This window comes from Triticum aestivum, chromosome 7A, assembly GCF_018294505.1.
Source record: "Triticum aestivum cultivar Chinese Spring chromosome 7A, IWGSC CS RefSeq v2.1, whole genome shotgun sequence".
NCBI lineage: Eukaryota > Viridiplantae > Streptophyta > Magnoliopsida > Poales > Poaceae > Triticum > Triticum aestivum.
The window spans coordinates 298,777,256-298,800,558 of NC_057812.1; positions in this window are offsets into that span (position 1 = coordinate 298,777,256).

A 23,303-nucleotide genomic window follows, 5' to 3' on the forward strand; every position below is an offset into this window, starting at 1 on the left:
GGTGTTCTTTCCCTGAAAACAGAACCAACACAACTATCCAGGTAATCTCTGGAGGCATCGGTTAGTCCATTATAAAAGATATCAAGTATTTCATTTTTCTTAAGAGGATGATCAGGCAAAGCATTAAGTAATTGGAGAAGCCTCCCCCAAGCTTGTGGGAGACTCTCTTCTTCAATTTGCACAAAATTATATATATCCCTTAAAGCAGCTTGTTTCTTATGAGCAGGGAAATATTTAGCAGAGAAGTAATAAATCATATCCTGGGGACTACGCACACAACCAGGATCAAGAGAATTAAACCATATCTTAGCATCACCCTTTAATGAGAACGGAAATATTTTAAGGATATAAAAGTAGCGAGTTCTCTCATCTTTAGTGAACAGGGTAGCTATATCATTCAATTTAGTAAGATGTGCCACAACAGTTTCAGATTCATAACCATGAAAAGGATCAGATTCAACCAAAGTAATTATATCAGGATCAACAGAGAATTCATAATCCTTATCAGTAACAAAGATAGGTGAAGTAGCAAAAGCAGGGTCAGGTTTCATTCTATCATTTAGAGATTGCTTACTCCATTTAGCTAATAATTTTTTAAGTTCAGTTCTATTTCTGCAAGCTAAAATAGCTAAAGAAGCATCTTGATCAAATACATAACCCTTAGGAATAGCAAGTGGTTCTTCATCATCACTTTCATCAGTATCATCAGATTCAATATTTTCAATTCCTCTAGCCCTAGCAAGTTGTTCATCAAGAAAATCACTAAGTGGCATAGTAGTATCAGGCATAGAGGTAGTTTCATCATAAGTATCATGCATAGCAGAAGTGGCATCATCAATAACATGCGACATATTAGAACGAATAGCAGAAGCAGGTGTAGGTGTCGCAAGCTTACTCAAAACAGAAGGTGAATCAAGTGCAGAGCTAGATGGCATTTCCTTACCTCCCCTCATAGTTGAGGGATAGATCTTGGTTTTTGGATCTCTCAAGTTCTTCATAATGATAAGCATATATATATCCCAAGTGACTCAAAGAATAGAGCTATGCTCCCCGGCAACGGTGCCAGAAAATGGTCTTGATAACCCACAAGTATAGGGGATTGCAACAGCTTTCGAGGGTAGAGTATTCAACCCAAATTTATTGATTCAACACAAGGGGAGCCAAAGAATATTCTCAAGTATTAGCAGCTAAGTTGTCAATTCAACCACAGCTGGAAACTTAATATCTGCAGCAAAGTGTTCAGTAGCAAAGTAATATGATAGTAGTGATAACGGTAGCAAAAGGTAACAGTAGTAAAAGTAATGTTTTTGGTATTTTGTAGTGATGATAGAAATAGCAATGAACAATATATAGAAAGCTTGTAGGCAATGGATCAGTGATGGAGAATTATGCCGGATGCGGTTCATCATGTAACAGTCATAACCTAGGGTGACACAGAACTAGCTCCAATTCATTGATATAATGTAGGCATGTATTCCGAATATAGTCATACGTGCTTATGGAAAAGAACTTGCATGACATCTTTTGTCCTACCCTCCCGTGGTAGCGGGGTCCTTATGAAAACTAAGAGATATTAGGGCCTCCTTTTAATAGAGAACCGGAACAAAGCATTAACACATGGTTAATACATGAACTCCTCAAACTACGGTCATCACCGGTAAGTATCCCGATTATTGTCACTTCGGGGTTAATGGATCATAACACATAATAGGTGACTATAGACTGGCAAGATAGGATCAAGAACACTCATATATTGATGAAAACATAATAGGTTCAGATCTGAAATCATGGCACTCGGGCCCTAGTGACAAGCATTAAGCATAGCAAAGTCATAGCAACATCAATCTCAGAACATAGTGGACACTAGGGATCAAACCCTAACAAAACTAACTCAATTACATGATAGATCCCATCCAACCCATCCCCGTCCAGCAAGCCTACGGTGGAATTACTCACGCACGGCGGTGAGCATCATGAAATTGGTGATGGAGGATGGTTGATGATGACGATGGCGACGGATTCCCCTCTTCGGAGCCCCGAACGGACTCCAGATCAGCGCTCCTGAGAGGTTTTAGGGCTTGGCGGCGGCTCCGTATCGTAAAACGCGATGATTTCTTCTCTCTTATTTTTCTCATCGAAACTCAATATATGGAGGTGGAGTTGGAGTTGGAGAGGCAACAGGGGGCCCACGAGGTAGGGGGCGTGCCCTAGGGGGGCAGGCGCGCCCCCAACCCTCGTGGAAAGACAGTGGCCCCCCTGGCCTTCATCTTTGGCAGGTATTTTTCTTATTTTCTGAAAAGTGTCTCCGTGAAGTTTCAGGTCATTCCGAGAACGTTTGCTCCTGCACATAAATAACATCATGGTAATTCTGCTGAAAACAGCATCAGTCCGGGTTAGTTCCATTCAAATCATGCAAGTTAGAGTCCAAAACAAGGGCAAAAGTATTTGGAAAAGTAGATACGTTGGAGACGTATCACTAGGCATGATGATTTCAATGATGCTCACATAAAAGATAAGAATATGGCTAGCACATTTAAGTCTAACCCTCTTCCTATGCATAGGGATTTTGTGAGCAAACAACTTATGGGAACAATAATCAACTTGCATAGGAGGGAAAAACAAGCATAACTTCGAAACTTTAAGCACATAGAGAGGATACTTGATATTATTGCAATTCCTACAAGCACATGTTCCTCCCTCATAATAATTTTCAGTAGCATCATGAATGAATTCAACAATATAACCAGCACCTAAAGCATTCTTTTCATGATCTACACGCATAGAAATTTTATTACTCTCTACATAAGCAAAACTATTCTCAATCAGAATAGTGGGAGTATCATAAGAGACTCGAATACTATAAATTGTTTCCATATTAAAAGAGTAATGTTCAAAAAAAGGGTAATCATAATCATGACAAGTTTTATAAATATAATCATCACTACTTTTTATAGCATATGTATCATCACAATAATTATCATAAGTAGCAACTTTGTTCTCATCATAATCGATTGAAACCTCTTCCAAGATAGTGGAATCATCACTAAATAAAGTCATGACCTCTCCAAATCCACTTTCATAATTATCACAATAAGATTCAACATCCTCCAAAATAGTGGGATTACTACTTCCTAAAGTTGACACTCTTCCAAACCCACTTTCATCAAGATAATCATCATAAGTAGAAGGCATGCTATCATCATAACAAATTTGCATATCAAAACTTGGGAGGCTAAAAATATCATCTTCATTAAACGTAGTATCCCCAAGCTTGGGATAAACACTAATTGCAGCAAATATATTCTCAAAAATATCATCTTCATCAAACATAGCATCCCCAAGCTTGGGCCTTTTCATATCATAAGCATAATCACTCTCATCATTAATAGTATGGATAGCACCAATAGTATAGCAATTATCATCATCACAATGAGAAATAGGAGCAACATCATTTGGGAGAGATACCTTTCTACCTTTACTTCTTCGTCTTTTCTTTTTCTTCTTCACATCATGTGTGGGTTCAATCCTCTTTTTGGAGCTCCTTATTAATTAGATTGGTTGAATAGAAGGCTCATCCTCGTTATCTGATTCATCATAAGAAATAATAGGAGAATATTGGGAAGTCTCTTCCCTTTCGTTAGTATTCTCTTCATCTTCTATTTGTTTTATTTTCTTTATGTAATTGGCAATATAAGGATTTTCAATGCAATTCACCACACAATACACATAAATTTCTTCTAGATCAATATCGAGGAATTTCTCAAGGTTATATTCTAGAATATGCTTAGTTTGACGTTTCATTTCTTCATAGCCCAAAAGCAAACTAAGTTCATTATGATGTGCAAGGTAAATCAAGTCATCACAATTTTTGGACACGCTTCAATCATGAAACAATTTTCATTTGGTATTTAAATGACCATGTTCATTGCAAAGTTCACAAGTATGGCTAAGATATTTTAAATTTTCAGCACTTTCATCTAGCCTCTTGCGACCATTTAGTTTCTAAATACTTATGCCTCTTGCAAAATCTATCTTCCCTATTTGGTATGTACTTGCAAACTCTATGCACTCCACAAAAGTTGACATGCTTATAAGAGACATTTTCATCATTACTAGTGCAAGCATCATTAGTACTATGGATATTCAAGGAGTTCATACTAATAACATTGCAATGATGCTCATCATTCAAAGATTTAGTGCCAAACGTTTTATAGACTTCTTCTAGCACTTGAGCACAATTTTCCTTTCCATCATTCTCACGAAAGATATTAAAAAGATGAAGCGTATGAGGCAAACTCAATTCCATTTTTTGTAGTTTTCTTTTATAAACTAAAGTAGTGCTAAAACAAGAAACAAAAAGATTCGATTGCAAGATCTAAAGATATACCTTCAAGCGCTAACCTCCGTGGCAACGGCGCCAGAAAAGAGCTTGATGTCTACTACACAACCTTCTTCTTGTAGACGTTGTTGGGCCTCCAAGTGCAGAGGTTTGTAGGACAGTAGCAAATTTCCCTCAAGTGGATGACCTAAGGTTTATCAATCCATGGGAGGCGTAGGATGAAGATGGTCTCTCTCAAACAACCCTAACCAAATAACAAAGAGTCTCTTATGTCCCCAACACACCCAATACAATGGTAAATTGTATAGGTGCACTAGTTCGGCGAAGAGATGATGATACAAGTGCAATATGGATGATAGATATGAGTATTTGTAATCTGAAAATATAAAAACAGCAAGGTAACTAATTATAAAAGTGAGCATAAACGGTATTGCAATGCTAGGAAACAAGGCCTAGGATTCATACTTTCACTAGTGCAAGTCCTCTCAACAATAATAACATAATTGGATCATATAACTATCCCTCAACATGCAACAAAGAGTCACTCCAAAGTCACTAATAGCAGAGAACAAACGAAGAGATTATGGTAGGGTACGAAACCACCTCAAAGTTATCCTTTCTGATCGATCTATTCAAGAGTCCGTAGTAAAATAACATGAAGCTATTCTTTCCGTTCAATCTATCATAGAGTTCGTACTAGAATAACACCTTAAGACACAAATCAACAAAAACCCTAATGTCACCTAGATACTGCAATGTTACCTCAAGTATCCATGGGTATGATTATACGATATGCATCACACAATCTCAGATTCATCTATTCAACCAACACAAAGAACTTCAAAGAGTGCCCCAAAGTTTCTACCGGAGAGTCAAGACGAAAACCTGTGCCAACCCCTATGCATAAGTTCAGGAGGTCACGGAACTCACAAGTTGATCACCCAAACATACATCAAGTGGATCACATGATATCCCATTGTCACCACAGATAAGCACATGCAAGACATACATCAAGTGTTCTCAAATCCTTAAAGACTCAATCCGATAAGATAACTTCAAAGGGAAAACTCAATTCATCACAAGAGAGTAGAGGGGGAGAAACATCATAAGATCCAAATATAATAGCAAAGCTCGCTATACATCAAGATTGTATCACCTCAAGAACACGAGAGAGAGAGAGAGATCAAACACATAGCTACAGGTACATACCCTCAGCCCCGAGGGAGAACTACTCCCTCCTCGTCATGGATAGCACCGGGATGATGAAGATGGCCACCGGAGAGGGTTCTGCCCCTCCGGCAGGGTGCCGGAACGGGTCTAGATTGGTTTTCGGTGGCTATGGAGGCTTCTAGTGGCGGAACTCCTGATCTATTCTGCTCCTTGATGTTTCTAGGGTATATGGATATATATAGGCGAAAGAAGTCGGTCAAGGGGGCCACGAGGCGGCCATGAGGCAGGGGGCGCGCCCCCCACCCTCGTGGTGGCCTCGGGACTCTCCTGGCCCACCTCCGGTACTCCGTGGGCTTCTTCTGGTCCAAAAATGATCTCCGTGAAGTTTCAGGTCAATTGGACTCCGTTTGATTTTCCTTTTCTGCGATAGTTAAAAACAAGGAAAAAAACAGAAACTGGCACTGGGCTCTAGGTTAATAGGTTAGTCCCAAAAATAATATAAAAGTGTATAATAAAGCCCATAAACATCCAAAACAGATAATATAATAGCATGGAACAATCAAAAATTATAGATACGTTGGAGAGGTATCAAAGCTTGGCTCGGTCCTTGCCGTTGGAACGGAACTTGCCCATTCTAAGGCCTTTGGTTAGGCCAAGGTGACTGTCGAGGATCTTGGAGAACGCATCCAAGCTTTTGCAATGGCCATGGCAGAGCTCGTGGGTGTCGATGAGGTCGAGAGGGCTAGAGTTACATTGGGTGCGCCACCGCCGGGAAAGGAGGGTTGCCCGCACCCCATGTTTGATTGGGAGGAGGAAGATGATGACTCTCAACATATCATTGGGGAGGATGCTGATTAAGTCTAGGCCTGCTGGAGTCGCTTGCGGTTCTAGCTCGCCCCGCCTCCGCTTGTTGGCAGCCCCGTTCTCCACCTCCGGAGTCTCCTTGTCAATGGCGCTTTCTGATAGAAATGGGAGTACAGGGAATATTTAGTTAAAACAGGGCAATAGAAAAGTGTATTGGCAACTAGAAGTTATTAGGTAGGAATATAGTAAGATAAGGGAATAGCAATTGGTTGCTTAAATACTACACAATTCATTTGACATTGCTGGGTAAGTCAACATATGCAGATAGTTCAAAAGAAAACTTACTTCGAACAAAGTCTGGACGGATGATTTTGTCGGGGAAGTTAGCATATATCTCATGATCAGGCCTTTCTATGTGCAGTGCAATTTTAGTGCCAGCTTTCAGTACATAAAACTTTGCAATTTCATTCCAAAAGCCAGTGCCAAAATAGGAGTCACCACGTTCATCAAGTCTTACAGTAGCTATGATTGTAAATCCATGGTTTGTGCGCAGTATGACATTCGTGGTGCCTTGATGTATGTAAAGGAAAAAATTGTGCACTACATAATCTGTTGCATAGCGAGGGATGTCCTGTAGAAAATGGTAGGGTTGTTAAAGAAAATATGGTAACATGCAAATATGGGCCCAAATTGAAAGAACTGTACAACAGTTGAAATCAAAGGACAAAAGTCTATAATTAAACAGATAGGGTAAACATGATGTCATGGAAATATGAGAGTAATGAAAGAACAATACATCATTAATTTGCCTAATATAGAAAGAAGAGGGGGAAAATCCCCTTTGACATATATGGTGCATGTGGAACCTTTTATCCAAATGTAGCAATATTTTGAATATGTTCAGGAAAGTAGTCCATGCCAACCGATTTAGGGTGAGATTGAACATACCGCGCGCGTCCTCAAGTTATCTGGTACGATGAGATGGAATCTCTGGCGGCGGTCGCCAAGTCCTGAAGTATCGGCACACTGTACATTCTATGAATGAAAGAAAACCCTCAAATCAGCTCGAATAAAAATGAATTCATGATGATTTCCGCCGAGTGATTAAAGGAGGCAGATGAACTGGGATAAGAGATGAGATAATATCTCGTTAAATTAGTTACCTTGTCGTCCATGAGAAAGAACCCTTAGTATGGCAGATTCCCCAACCGAGCAAAGCTGGGTCGACCGCGAGGAGCATCGAGAAAGTCGATGGCGATAGGCGACGGCAAGCGGAAGTGGCGAAATGTAGTGGGCTTTGCCGGCAGCCTGGCGGTGGCGGCAGGCGTCGAGCTAAGTGTTTACCACCGCGATAGGCGGTGCCATGGCATAGACGCGTAGGAGCTTGTGCAGGTGTGAATGGGGAACGTACCGGAGGGGCCAAGGTGGGTGGTGGGCGGGGTGAGGGTTTTTGTGACGTGGGGATGGTGAGGGTTTTCTTTTTTCTTTTTTGAATTGGGTGGTGAGGGTTTTCTGTCCCACGAAGAATTTTGGGGGCGATGGTTTGCTAGAGCGAACCGTGTGTGATTGACGCAGTAGGCAAAATGATAGTCATTGCACACGGTTCCAATTTTGGGAACCGTGTGTGATTGACGTACTACCTCCATCCTGGTTTATTGGTCCCCCGTTGTAATTTTTATCAAAATTTGGTGAAATATTTAATATACTCAGACATAGATAATAAGCGTACACGTACATAAACATAATTCAACCGTCATTAAGCATACTCAAGCGTACATAGTTTGATCCATCCCACATCTCATCTCACATGCGGCCGGCATGATCCTGAAGCCTCTCCAGGTACTCGGCGTATGCATTGTGCGCCACCCTGTGAGAATACTTCTGCTTGAAGGAGCCAATGGCCCATCCTCTTGCATGCGCAAGAACACTTAGATACACGTCATGAATCTTATGGTTGCAAAATGGGCATCCATAGCCGTCGTTCCAGGTCCTAATACGCCTGTTATGCATTCCCACATAAAGCTCCCTCAGGATTCGCCTCTTGTACCACCTCTAGGTATCTTCATCCTCGCTGTCCACATCGTCAGACAGCACCTATACATATAGTAAAACAAATTTGGCATCAAATCACTGATTACATGCCGTGAAGTAGGATTAGGAATTTATGGCTATTTATTTATACATATTCAGAGATTATGGTCTGATTTGTAAGCATAGTCGTCTATGTACAGACCAATATTGAAGAAAATAATGGCACAAACATATGTAGGTCATTCAAAATCAATTGTCAAGTCCTGGCTAGGAATTATTAGCACGAACACTAACCCTAGTCGGATTACTAGCAGAAATCATTTGCACAGATGAAACAACTAATCACTTATCACCTGTACCATTCAAAAAATCAATACACTACACGGATCTAACGAAACTTACTCAGATTTCATGGATTGGTAGAACATAACCACATGATTTCTATTCCGAAAAGGGGGGGGGGCAGGAGTAACCAGAGAAACCCTATGATCTGTTTGACACATAAATGGGTATAGATGACTAACCAGTTGTCTGTCATCGTCGGAGTTGTCTGCGGAGTGGTCGTCAGAGTCGTCGCCGGAGTGGTCGTCGGAGTCGGTGTGGAACTCCGCCTCCGGCTGTGGAAGCACGACGCCACCGACGTTGTCAGGGTGCAGCGATAACTCGCCAGCGGTGACGGCAACATCTGTCTCCATCTCCACGCCGTGCTCCGGTGCTTTAGCAGCCCCGACATCGCCACTCCCTCCGATGGGGCGCTTCGACGGCATCATCATACACTGACGGCTTTGACGACTGAGAGCGGCGTCGAGGTTGCAAGCGGAGAGAGATGATTGTGTGTGCATAGCGAGGATGGGGGTGCGGCCGCTCGGGCGCACCATTAATATGGAGTAGTGGGAGTTGTGGGAGAGAGGCGGGCGGCGATCAAACCGATGGCTCGCCTCCCGGTGAGCCTGTGCACTGGACTGCTGGCATGCCTACCGAAGTTTCACACAGCTACTCGCACGCCTCCCGATGACACTACGCAGCGAGCACGCCTCCGTCAATTCACACACATGCACGCACGCCTCCCCGTCTGCCTGCGCGGTGGACTGCTCGCATGCGTCCCGTCAACTCACGCCTGCTCGCACGCTACACAGGTCGCGCGGCGACACGTATTTTTTTTCTATTTGGATGATTAATGTTGCCGCTTTATTGCTTAACCGAAGCATGGCACGTATCCATTGTTGGTCTAATGCTCACGGTTCGAATAAATAATCCGTTTGAGATATTGGTCCCCAATTATTAATAATCTCCTGTCTATAATTAGATAAAGATTACATTAAAACTGGTCTCAAATTTGACCCAGAAAAGTATAATGCCACTTTGTATTGGTGTCCATATGACAACACGATAAGTTTCATGAACTTCAAATAAGTTTTGGATGTACTAGAATTGAAAAATCAAGATTCTCAATGTTTGAAACTTGTTGCACGGGGAGTAAACATGCACCCAGCGAGACACGTGTGTTTTTGCAATCCATTTAGGTGCACTGTCATGTGTGCATGTAGCTCAGATTTGATTTTTGCACATTATACCCATAGAAAACCAATCAATCAATATACTAAAACGTCTTAATGATCTCTGTGAATTTTTTGAAATTAAAACATCCCTCCTTTGGTAACATGTATGTTCACCGCGGGATAATTAATTTAACATGCATCGTAGTTGCGGTGGATTCACGGTGTGTGTGTGGGTGTGTGCGTATGGGGGTGGCGGGTGGCTCACAGTACACTACGAGTTGTGAGCCACCGTGTGGGTTGGCCATTTTGTTAGGCAGGTTGGTGCCACATCAGAGTCATGAAATCGTTATTTAAAATACTACACAACCCTTTCATACATAAATGTTTTGGCCACATGCAGTCGATGGTTGTCCTACACGACACTCGATACTCGCGTACGATGCTTTCTGTGGGCCCGTGAGGTCGTCGTCCATCACTTTGACGAACAACCGGCAGTGAGGTTAATTTGACCAGCAAGGTATAATCTTTTTTGTTTGTGTTATGGTGGTATATAGTACGCGTCGAAGAGGTGGGAGGGGACTAGCATATATACTATACGTATGCGTCCGTGAACAAGTACACCTCACTCAGTGTCGACTTTTTGGTTACCGAGGCACGTGCCACATCAAAATTGTGAAATTGGTTATTCAAACATCACACAACACCTTTTTGGGCCACATGCATATATATCCTAGCTAGGACACTCACGTGTGACGCTTCCATTTGTGGGCCCACGAGGCCATCGTCGATGCATGCATGCATGCATGTATCACCTTGACCTGCATCAGGAGAGGTTAATTAATTTCACCATCGATGAGGATTCTTTTGGGTTTGTACATATATTACGGCAGGAGCATATAGTATGCGGTGAAGAGGGGGGAAGGGGACCATCATATGTAGTACGCTTGATATGAACCTCGCTCTGTGTGGGTGCATGGTTTACGGTTTTTGAGGCATGTGGCACATCAAAGTTGTGCATTTTGGGTATTCAACATATATATGTTTGGCCCACATGCAAAGCGGTGGTGGTTGTCCTCTCGCACCCACTTAAGCGGTTATCAGCGATATCGATGCTTTCCATCTGTGGGCCCGCTTGGTCCATCACTTCTTTTTGCCTGACAACAAGAGAGGTTAATTTGACTTAGGAGGGGATTATTATTTTGCTCTGGGATGACATGCATGATACACTTTGAGCACACACATATGCATGTGTACGCATGAATCCCTCCCATCGAGTCGAAGTGGCTAGTACAACGACACCATCATGAACCGATCTCGCTCTGTGTGGGGAGCTAGTGTACGATTTTTGACACACGCGCCAGATCAATGTTGTGTATTCAAACATGCATGCACGCATCACCTCCATACATATGCATGTAGTGGTTGCCTTCGAACGATACACTCCCTCGCGTGGTTATCGGCGACAAGCCTATATATTCGTGGGCCCGCGTGGACATCCATGATCACCTTGACCAACAACAAGATAGGTTACCATGGCGGATTCTTCATTTGGTTAGTGTTATCATAGTATAGGTCATGGTGAGATTCAGACCTAATTAAGTTTGAGCGCATATACTATGCACGCATGCATGCATATATGAATCCCCGTCGTTGGCTTGAAGTGTGGTGTAACATACATATGCATCGTCAACCTAACCCTCACTCAGTGTGGGGATTTCTAGTTCGAAATCACGGTGCCACATCAAAGTTGTTCATTGTTACTCAAAAACACACCTCTCCATACATATGTTTGGGCCACACGCATGCAGTGGTTGTCTTCGGGGACTAGCTACTTGCGTGATTATTGGCGAGCTAGCCCATCTCCGGGGTCGCATGGACGGACATCACTTTGACCAACAACAAGAGAAAGGTTGTACGACCAAGGTGGATTATTCTTGGTTTGTTTTACGATCCATCTTGGTGAGATATATGCCTCTCTGGCCCGCCGACTGAAAGTGTGTGTGGGGGGGGGGGGTTGCTACATCGCACTTTGCTAGGTGAACCTCGGTTGGGGGGCATGCATTCATAGCTTAATTAGGATTCCCTTCGTGGCGACACGAGGGGGGTGGGGGCTGCTAGCTACTTCGCACTTTGTTAGGTGAACCTCAGTTGGGGGGAGGGGGCATGCTCATAGCTTAGGATTCCCTTCGTGCCGACACGAGGGGGGCTGCTAGCTACTTCGCACTTTGCTAGGTGAACCTCGGTTGGGGGGGCATGTGCATTCATAGCTTAGGATTCCCTTTGTGCCGACAAGAGGGAGGGGTGGCTCCTAGCTACTTCCCACTTTGCTAGGGTGAACCTCGGTTGGGGGGGGGCATGCATTCATAGCTTAGCTAGGATTCCCTTCGTGCCGACACGAGGGAGGGGGGCTGCTAGCTACTTCGCACTTTGCTAGGTGAACCTCGGTTGGGGGGGCATGCATTCATAGCTTAGGAATCCCTTTGTGTCGACACGAGGGAGGGGGGCTGCTAGCTCTACTTCACACTTTGCTAGGTGAACCTCGGTTGGGGGCATGCATTCATAGCTTAGGATTCCCTTCGTGCCGACACGAGGAAGGGGGCTGCTAGCTACTTCGCACTTTGCTATGGTAAACCTCGGTTGGGGGCATGCATTCATATATAGCTTAGGATTCCCTTCGTACCGACAAGAGAGAGGAGGGGGGCTGCTAGCTACTTCGCACTTTGCTAGGTGAACCTCGGTTGAGGGGGAGGGGGCATGCATTCATAATATATAGCTTAGGATTCCCTTCTTGCCAGCACGGGGGATGAGGGGGGCTGCTAGCTACTTCACACTTTGCTCGGTGAACCTCGGTTGAGGGGAGGGGGAATGCATTCATAGCTTAGGATTCCCTTCGTGCTGACACGAGAGAGTGGGAGCAAGCAATATCGTGCACTTTGCGAGAGAGGTGCCACATTGAACTTGCATTTGGTATTTGAAAATCAAACCACCCTTTTGACACGTAATTTTGGTCCACATGCAAGTGTGTTCATGTTCTAACCCTCTCCCGCATCATTTTTCGCCAAATTTATGAACATTAGACAAGTCGGATGACGCAACAGACACGGTTCACTCAAACTAACTGTGTGCCATGCCGGTGCACCTGTCACGCACACATCCGCATAGTACATTGGGCTCCACGAGGCTCCCCCTCTAAAAAATATCTACCCGATTCGAGGGTTTTTCTGTTTCATAACACACGGTTGTTATCTCCGGACCGTGTGCGATGTTTCTTGTTCCCAATCCCGCCTGCATGGAAAATATCTCCCCGCCTAGAGGGTTTTTATTTTTCATAACACACGGTTGTTATCTCCGGACCGAGTGCGGTGCACTGTCATCAAAAATTTCAATAGCCCGACATTTCACTCCCGCGTTTGACTCCCGCATCTTAAAATTTCAGTACTCGCGTCATTTCCTCAAACACCCCCCCTCCACACACACACACACCAAAACCTCCTCGGGCGTGCGCGCGCACACACACACACACCCTCCCTTGTTCGAAACCCTAGCAAAGTCCCCACCGCCGCCGCCGCCGCCACAAGGCCTCCATTGTCAACATCTGTCGGTTTGCCTGTGTAGCTTACCCATCGATCTCCATACCCAGGCCGCCCTAAGTTTCTTAGATGATGCCTGTCAAACGCCCCCTTTCCCACAGATCCCCATTCCCATCCCCATCCCCCACTCTAGAGCATCGCAGCCAAAGCCCGGCTACGCTTCCCGTGGAGCTCGAGGAGCGACTGGGCCAAAAGAGGTGTATAGCGGTCTCTTCGCCCGACGTCACCGAGGAAGCTGACGACCATTATTGGCGATAGGCACTCAAGCAGCGGGCTAGAGTATGCGGGCATGTCTCATCCGCCGGCTATGACATCGAGGTTATCGACAGCGGCGCCCTGAGGCGGGCTGTGTCACAGGTTAAGTGACCCACCCCCAACCCTCATCCATGGCCCCGCCGCTGACCTCCTCTGGCTCGCTGTCAATAATTTGCCATTCTACATCGCCATCGAGCCCCTTTTGTCATTTCTGAAGGACACGTTCTGCGACGTTGGCTTGGGATCCACAGCTTCCAAGTCAGACCTCATCAACAGCGACCACGAGGATGGCACCCTCTCCGGCTCTTCCAAGGGGAAAGCACCCGTCTGCGACATCAAGTAGGGCACCCTACAGCCGTGCTCTTCCAAGGTGAAGGAGCCCATCTGCGACAACATGGAGCGCATCCAGGGTCCGTGCTCTTCCCACGGGAACAAGCCCATCTATGACAAGTGAGGAAACCCATGATTTGTTTATTTCAGTTGTTCACAATGTGATGCTCTATATGTGCAATTATTTACTGTGCAGTACATTTCATCAATCCAATTTTAAACATACCGATAGGAATGCATATATTTGCTTGATGTTAAGCCTGTTATAGCTAGCATATGCCTCTTTTGAAGTTTTTTATTGTCCGGTTGTTTGTAGTTAGCATATGTTCAGTTTCAAATGCTATCTTTGGTTGTTCGTAGTATGCCTTGTTTATTCCAGTTTTTCACAACGTGATGTTCTATATGTGCAAGTATGAACTGTGCAGTTCAATTTCATCAGTACTAGTTTCAACAATACCACTATGAATGACTACATTTGGTTGATGCATCTTGTAGTTAACACACCTTTCCATTTTTATTTAACCATAACCAGTGTACTTAGACCGGCACAATACCAATTTGAATGACCATGTTTGCTTGTTGTTAAATGTTAGGCCTGTTGTAGTTAGCACACCTTTCCACTTGTTTTGCTTTACTAGCGTGCTTAAATCTGCACATTGAAGCTATCTTTTGGAGATTATTTTGTCTGCCATGTGTAATTTTGGTTGATGTTTAGCCTGTTGTGCTTAACATGCTTCTTGACGTACCTACACAGGACAATTTTGGGAACGACTGTTGTTTTCCATCGAGGTTAGTTTCATCCCATGGCTTATATCTGCTCACTGTTCAGGATATCCGTAGCTGGTACCATAAAGGCCGGTAGCTGATAAGGGACTAATCGGTGAATCGGACTTTTAACTAAATATATCTGCAACCCATTTTTCCTTAGGTTAACTAGGGCCATATGTAATATATCTGAGGCTACATAGCAACATGCACTGTACTTAATGTCTAAATATGCAATCCTAGGCTACATAGCAACAAGGAAGAGTGTTACATTAATGATCTAATGATGTCTAGATATACGTAGAAGAGCAGCAACAACAACAACAGCAACAACACAGCCATGTTTGGATACTCAACTTAGGTAGAGGTTAGAGTTAGTTTCTAGCTCATTACTAACCCTGAACTAACTCCATCCAAAGAGTTGTTTGGATGGCAGGGTTAGATTGACAATAAATGCACTAGGAGAACTAGCTCCAATTAGCACCTATTGGGTTGGATACTAGTATTTTTGGGTGGGTTATATATGCAACTAGCTCAAACTAGCCCTCATGTTTAGATATACTTTAGGGCTATTTGAGCCCGAACTAGCTCAAACTAACTGTAACCCATGGATACAGTAGCAGATATTTTTTAAGAACGAACTAAACTCCTTCCGGCCCATAATATAAGATGTTAATTCATCTAATATGTGAGTATATTGGATGTTATAAGATACTCCCTCCATTCCTAAATATTTGTCTTTTTAGAGATTTCAAATGGACTACCACATAAGGATGTATATAGACATATTATAAAAGAGTGTTGTACTACATCATTGTGCCATTGATGTTTAGCTTCTAATATTAACTTGGTGCTTTTAGGTACATATGTCATTGGTAAAGATCCCCGTTTCGACCCTTTCTTCGTATGGGCAATGAGATATCAATGAACCAACATCAAGTGAGGAAGCTGATAAAGATTGTTAGTAAAATGGGTCCAGAGATGGCAATTAAACTATTTGTTTACACTTTATCCAAGACAACAACGAACTGCAGGATGGTAAGTAAGAACTCTGCAGCCTTCTTTTTACCGCCCATAGTGAGTTGAGTTAGATGACAATGTCTGAAATCTTATTCCTTTGCAGTGGTTACCAAAGCAATTTACTCAAGATTACCTCTCAAACTACATGATTGGTGGGCATGCAAAGGTTAAAGTATTTCTACCAGAACACGATGATTATCTAGATGTTTTCATGAATACCGTGAAGGATGGGCGGTCAGCCATCACAAGGGGTTGGACTAGAGTCGTGCGTGCCTTCTGCATGGAGGAGGGCACAATATGGGCATTCCGCTTCACCTTGTTCAGCAACCAGGATATATTTCGCCTCTTTCTTTACCGTCTTTAATAGTACAAGTATACAATTGTGGTTCATCATTCTTTATTTGGTTCTTATGTAATTTTTGAACATATGTACCTATGAATCGAATAATGCATTGGTTGTTTGAACCTGATGGATATAAATAAAGCTGTAGCATACATTCAAATTCAAATCCAAATACGGTACAATTTGGAAAAGCAGCAATTAAATTATGGTGAAATTACGCTCTCCAGGCTGTTACGGCACACACGGTTGGTAAAACACGAACATTTGCGATATGCACCATAATCCGAGACGGTTCACAGAGAGGAAACGTGTGCAAGCATGCACACAGTTGCTGTTTGCAAAGCGTGTGCGATATCAGACAATATCACAAATGGTGCAGGCAAACTAAATGTTTGTGTTAGTTGCCTTATCATACACGATTCGCAACCATGAACTGTTTCTCATGAAGTATGCATCGTAAACGTTGCACCACAGAATAGTGTGTGCGATAGTTGTCGTGTACGACGATGTTACGATGGTCCAACGTTTCGTAATCCTGTCTGACACTCGTACGACGATTAGCTAATCTTATTAATGGTGAACCGTTTGTGATGGATCGTGCATCATACACGTTCTATAATAGTGAACCGTTTGTGATGGGCCGCACATCATAAACATAGCACCACAGAATACCTACTGTGATGGCAATGCGAGCAGAAACGAGTAGGAGTACTGTAGAGGCCCTAACCCCGATGGTTTCTGTGTCGTGTGGAAGGACCCCCCCTATCGCCCACACACACTTGGAGACGGTTCCATATGCCGTCATGGAAAGGGGTTAAAAACCGTTTGTTTAGGACCGACGCGCATCAGTGTGATGATCATGAAACTTCAGATCAAGTTACTACCGAACCTCGTAGGTCAACCAGAGTACAATCCGTACCAAAGTGGTACAGTAATCCTGTTTTGGAAGTCATGTTACTAGACCATGATGAACCTATGAACTATGAGGAAGCGATGATGAGCCCAGATTCTGACAGATGGCTTGAGGCCATGAAATCTGAGATAGAATCCATGTATGAGAACAAAGTGTGGACTTTGGTGGACTTGCCCGATGATCGGCAAGCCATTGAGAATAAATGGATTTTCAGGAGGAAGACAGACGTTGATAGTAGTGTTATTATCTACAAAGCTCGACTTGTCAAAAAAGGGTTTTTGACAAGTTCAAGGTGTTGACTACGATGAGATTTTCTCATTCGTATCGATGCTTAAAGTCTGTCCGAATCATGTTAGCAATTGCCACATTTTATGAAATCTGACAAATGGATGTCAAAACCGCATTCCTTAATGGATTTATTAAAGAAGAGTTGTATATGATACAACCAGAAGGTTTTGTAAATCCTAAAGGTGCTAACAAAATGTGCAAGCTCCAACGATCCATCTATATACTGGTGCAAGCATCTTGGAGTTGGAATATACGCTTTGATGAGTTGATCAAAGCATATAGTTTTATACAGACTTCCGGTGAAGCCTGTATTTACAAGAAAGTGGGTGGGATCACTACAGCCTTTCTGATAAGTATATGTGAATGACATATTATTGATCGGAAATGATGTAGAATTTTCTGGAAAGCATAAAGGAGTGTTTGCAAGGAGTTTTTCAAAGAAAGACCTCGGTGAAGCTGCTTGCATATTGGGCATCAAGATCTATAGAGATAGATCAAGACGCTTGATAAGATTTTTCAATGAGTACATACCTCGACAAGATTTTGAAGTGGTTCAAAATGGAACGATCAAAGAAGGAGTTTTTTCCTGTATTGCAAGGTGTAAAGTTGAGTAAGACTCAAAATACGACCATGGTAGAAAATAGAAAGAGAATGAAAGTCATTCCCTATGCCTCAACCATAGGTTCTATAAAGTATGCTATGTTGTGTACCAAACCTATTGTGTACCTTGCCATGAGTTTGGCAAGGGGGTGTGATATTGATCCAGGAGTGGATTACTGGACAGCGCTCAAAATTATCCTTAGAAGACTACGGAGATATTTCTCGATTATGGAGGTGATAAAGAGTTCGTCGTAAAGAGTTACGTCGATGCAAGCTTTTACACCGATCCGGATGACTCTGAGTGTCAATCTGGATACATATTGAAAGTGGGAGCAATTAGATAGAGTAGCTCCATGCAGAGCATTGTATACATAGGAAATTTGCAAAATACATACGGCTCTGAATGTGATAGACCCATTGACTAAGCTTCTCTCACAAGCAAAACATGATCACACCTTAGTACTCTTTGGGTGTTAATCACATAGCAATGTGAACTAGATTATTGACTCTAGTAAAACCATTTGGGTATTAGTCACATGGCGATGTGAACTAATCACATAAAGATGTGAACTATTGGTGTTAAATCACATGACGATGTGAACTAGATTATTGACTCTAGTGCAAGTGAGAGACTGAAGGAAATATGCCCTAGAGGCAATAATAAACTTGTTATTTATATTTTCTTATATCATGATAAATGTTTATTATTAATGCTAGAATTGTATTAATCGGAAACTCAATACATGTGTGAATACATAGACAAACAGAGTATCCCTAGTATGCCTCTACTTGACTAGCTCGTTAATCAAAGATGGTTAAGTTTCCTTACCATAGATATGTGTTGTCATTTGATGAACAGGATCACATCATTAGAGAATGATGTGATGGACAAGACCCATCTGTTAGCTTAGCATAATGATCGTTAAGTTTTATTGCTATTGCTTTTTTCACGACTTATACATATTCCTCCGACTATGAGATTATGCAACCCTCGAATACCGGAGGAACACCTTGTGTGCTATCAAACGTCACAACATAATTGGGTGATTATAAAGATGCTCTACAGGTGTCTCTGATGGTGTTTGTTGAGTTGGCATAGATCAAGATTAGGATTTGTCACTCCGTGTATCGGAGAGGTATCTCTGGGCCCTCTCGGTAATGCAGATCACTATAAGCCTTGCAAGTAATGTGACTAATGAGTTAGTTACGCGATGATGCATTACAGAACGAGTAAAGAGACTTGCCGGTAACAAGATTGAACTAGGTATGATGATACCAATGATCAAATCTCGGGCAAGTAACATACCGATGACAAAGAGAATGACGTATGTTGTTATGCAGTTTGACCGATAAAGATCTTCGTAGAATATGTAGGAGCCAAATTGAGCATCCAGGTTCCGCTATTGTTTATTGACCGGAGATGTGTCTCGGTCATGTCTACATAGTTCTCGGGGTCTGCACGCTTAACGTTCGATGCCGATTTGTATTATGAGTTATGTGATTTGATGACCGAAGTTTGTTCGGAGTCTCGGATGAGATCACGGAGATGACGAGGAGTCTCGAAATGGTCGAGAAGTAAAGATTCATATATTGGAAGGTTGCATTTGGACATCGGAATTGTTCCGAGTGGTTCGGGCATTTTGCGGAGTACCGATAGGTTACCAGAACCCCTCGGGGAAGTTAATGGGCCTTAGTGGGCTTTAGTGGAGAGAGGGAAGAAGGGCCACGAGGTGGAGCGCGCCTCCCCCTACCCAAACCGAATTGGATAAGGGGTGGGGGCGCGGCCCCCTCCTTCCTTCTCCTTCTCCCCTCCTTCCTTTCCCTCCGGTGGAAGAAAGGAAAAGCGGGGGCCGAATCCTACTTGGACTAGGAGTCCAAGTAGGACTCCCCCTGGCGCGCCCAACCTGGCCGGCCTCCTCTCTCCCTCCCTCCTTTATATACGTGGCTAGGGGCACCCCAATAGCATAACAGACAATCTCTTGGCTGTGTGTGGTGCCCCCCTCCACAGATCAACACCTCGATCATATCGTCGTAGTGCTTAGGTGAAGCCCTGCGCCGCTAACTTCATCATCACCGTTGCCACGCCGTTGTGCTGACAGAATTGTTCCTCGTCCTCAACTGGATCAAGAGCTCGAGGAACATCATCGTGCAAACGTGTGCTGAACACGAAGGTGTCGTACGTTCGGTGCTTTGGATCGGTTGGATCATGAAGACGTTCGACTACATTAACCTCGTTACTAAACGCTTCCGCTTTCGGTCTACGAGGGTACGTGGACACACTCTTCCCTCTTGTTGCTATGCATCTTCTAATTAGATCTTGCGTGACCGTAGGAAATTTTTTGAATTACTACGTTCCCAACAAATTTGGCGCGTGAGGTGCGGTCCAAATATCTGATCATTCGGACATTTGAGTAGTTCTCGAAAAAAATTAGGACATGTGAAAAAGTTTACTATTCATGTATTGTTTTGACTCAATTTGTCTTTTTGCTGAGAGCTACTTATATGTCTAAATAATCTAAAATTTGGAGCGCACCTCACGCACCAAATTATCTTTCATGAAAAAATTCAGATTTTTTGAATTTTCTCATCACCGGGTGTAGATGAGTCTGGGCTCAGAAATGGATATGTGATGTATTATCTGCTATTGTAGATTACATATTTCTATTTCTTCTATTGTGCACAAATGGACGTATCTATAAATGATAAATTACAGGTATATAGACGCCGATGCTTAATAAATTGTTCGATAAAGCTATACTGTATGGATGATCTAGAACAAATAATGGCTAATAAATGATCACATACTTTGTGATTTTTTTGAGTGGATATACTTTGTAATATGATCATAATAATACCATTTATTCATTCAGCGGGCCTTTGTCAAAAAGTTCTATAACTCTAAAATATGTTTTTTAACTAGCTTCAATAGACCCAGGAGCCAAACCACGACACTAGGGAAGTAGGAGTAGTTAGCTAATTTAAATGTGTGGAACAGATCACACTGCACGCCACTACTGCTCCTACTTAATTTTTATTTATGCATCTGACGAACCCAGCCATTACAGTACCAATAGGAGCACGGTGCTCCCTCTGCGAACTTACAGGGGAGCCACAGACGATGACATCAGCCAAGTGCAGTACAGTATGTGCATACAAGGTGGAGATCACGACCTCACTCACACCTTTTCGCGAGCCATCTAATGCTGCTTAATTAATGTAACGGCAATCATCAAACCCTTGCTTGTCGTATAAGAAAAGAATAATTGCAAATGTTGTCCCAGCCTTTTACTCTGCATATTAGATTTGTCCGAAGTCAATTCTGTCCAACTTTGACCAAGTTTATATAAAAAAATTATAGACATTCACATAACAACACCAATATCATTAGATTCTGTATTTTCATATTATATTTATTAGATATTATAGATGCTAATAATTTCTAATATAAATTTGATCAAACTTAGCAAAGTTTAACTTTCGGCAAATCCAATGTGCAGAGTAAAAATGACCGGAGGGAGTACCTCCTTACCACTGGTCTACAAGTCTCCTTGGTTGTGGAAATTGTTTGTACGTAATACTAAATTTCTATGAAATTTGATTACATGAATATGAATATTTAGATTAATAATATAAGAATAAAATAAAAAATTCAGACGATCATTGTGTAATTATAAAATACTTATTGAATACTAGTAAATGCACACATGCAACGCACGTTAATATTTAGATTTTTTGCCCAAAAGGACGACCTGGCCAACGAAATTGCTAGAAAAGACCCCCGCTGGATGAAATTGGCAAAAAAGACCCCCTTGGTCGTGGCGGCAGGCGCGCCAGCCGACACGTGGCACCTGCCGCCACACCGGTAGGCAGCAGAACTGTTCATGGCATTGTTTACGCGCGCGCGAGGGGGAGGGAGGGAGGGGCGGTTTTGACACAGTAGAACGACAACGAACGCGACTAAACAGTGTTGCCGCCACACCAGGAGGCGGCAGCACTGTTCACTGGTCATACAAGATGAATAGTATTTTTCAAAAAAAATAAAAAAAATAGCAAAAAATTTCAAAAAAATATGGATTTTTTTTGTCAGCAAAGACGATCTAGCATTCTAAGTGGGTACAAAATTTCAGAGTTTTTTGATTTTTTTTCTGCATTTTTTTCAAACTTACTGTTCATCCCGTATGAACAGTGGTGCCGCCACACAGGAAGGCGGCATCACTGTTCACTCGCGTCCCGTTGCCGTTCTACTGCGTAAAACCGTCCCCCGTGTGAATAGTGCAATGAACAGTTCTGCCGCCTGCTGGTGTGGCGGCAGGTGCCACATGTCGGTTGGCGCACCTGCCGCCACGGTGAGGGGGTCTTTTTTGTCAATTTCATTTGAAGGGGGTCTTTTCTAGCAATATCGTTGGGCAAGTGGTCATTTTGAAAAAAAACTAATATTTAGACAATATATTAATTGCACTCGTATATTAAGTATGCTATTATTGTATATTAATTTTGTGATTAGTGCAATATTTGGTATGATATTAATTGCACGTTAAACACGTTTAACGCTCGCCATTGGAGCAGTCTAGATCGTTGGATTGACTTAGTTCGATGATCGAGATCAGTTGGATCTACCCCTTTAGGTCTTTTTATATTGGTATAGATAAGTAGCATAATATAAATAAAACTTCAAGTATTTTTGCATGCATGATTGTATATTGAGGTTGACCTTTTTTCGCATGGTTGCATGTTGAGATATGTCGAGGTGATATGATTGCATGTAAAGATAAATGTGTTGGTATAATATAGGATTTGATCACAGGTTTAACTAATATATTCCAAACAAACGACCTTGATGTGAAAACTACCCGCATTTTTAATCGACCCCCTCCCCCCCTCGAGGCAACTGTAGGGCAAACCCTAGATCGTCACCGACGTCCCTCCTCTTCTCGTCGCCTCCGGAGGTTGATGACTAACAAAGCCTCGTGGTTGCTAGTGAAGAGAACGACGAAGCTCCTCGTGGTAGACGCGGTCGAGTGACAATTGGAGGGGCAATGGTCAGATGGGGATGAAGGTGGCGTGACGTGCATTAGTGGCGAGTGGCAGTGATCAAAGGGGGCGGCGTGGTGTGGCGGCAACAGTGCGCAATAGTAGGTTAGTGCCGACTAGAAGTGTGATTACTTCGGTTTTGGATATGTGGGGCTACTAGAGCACCCATGTGTTGTGATATTGACTGTTCTTCCACATGGCGAACCGATTTCGACATGTTCGTTGTGTGAAGTTGTGGTGTTGTAGGATCGTCATTATGCGAATGCTAGCAGAGGATACTAGCTAGATCTGCATAGTGTCGATCCCTAGGTACTAGACCCTCATG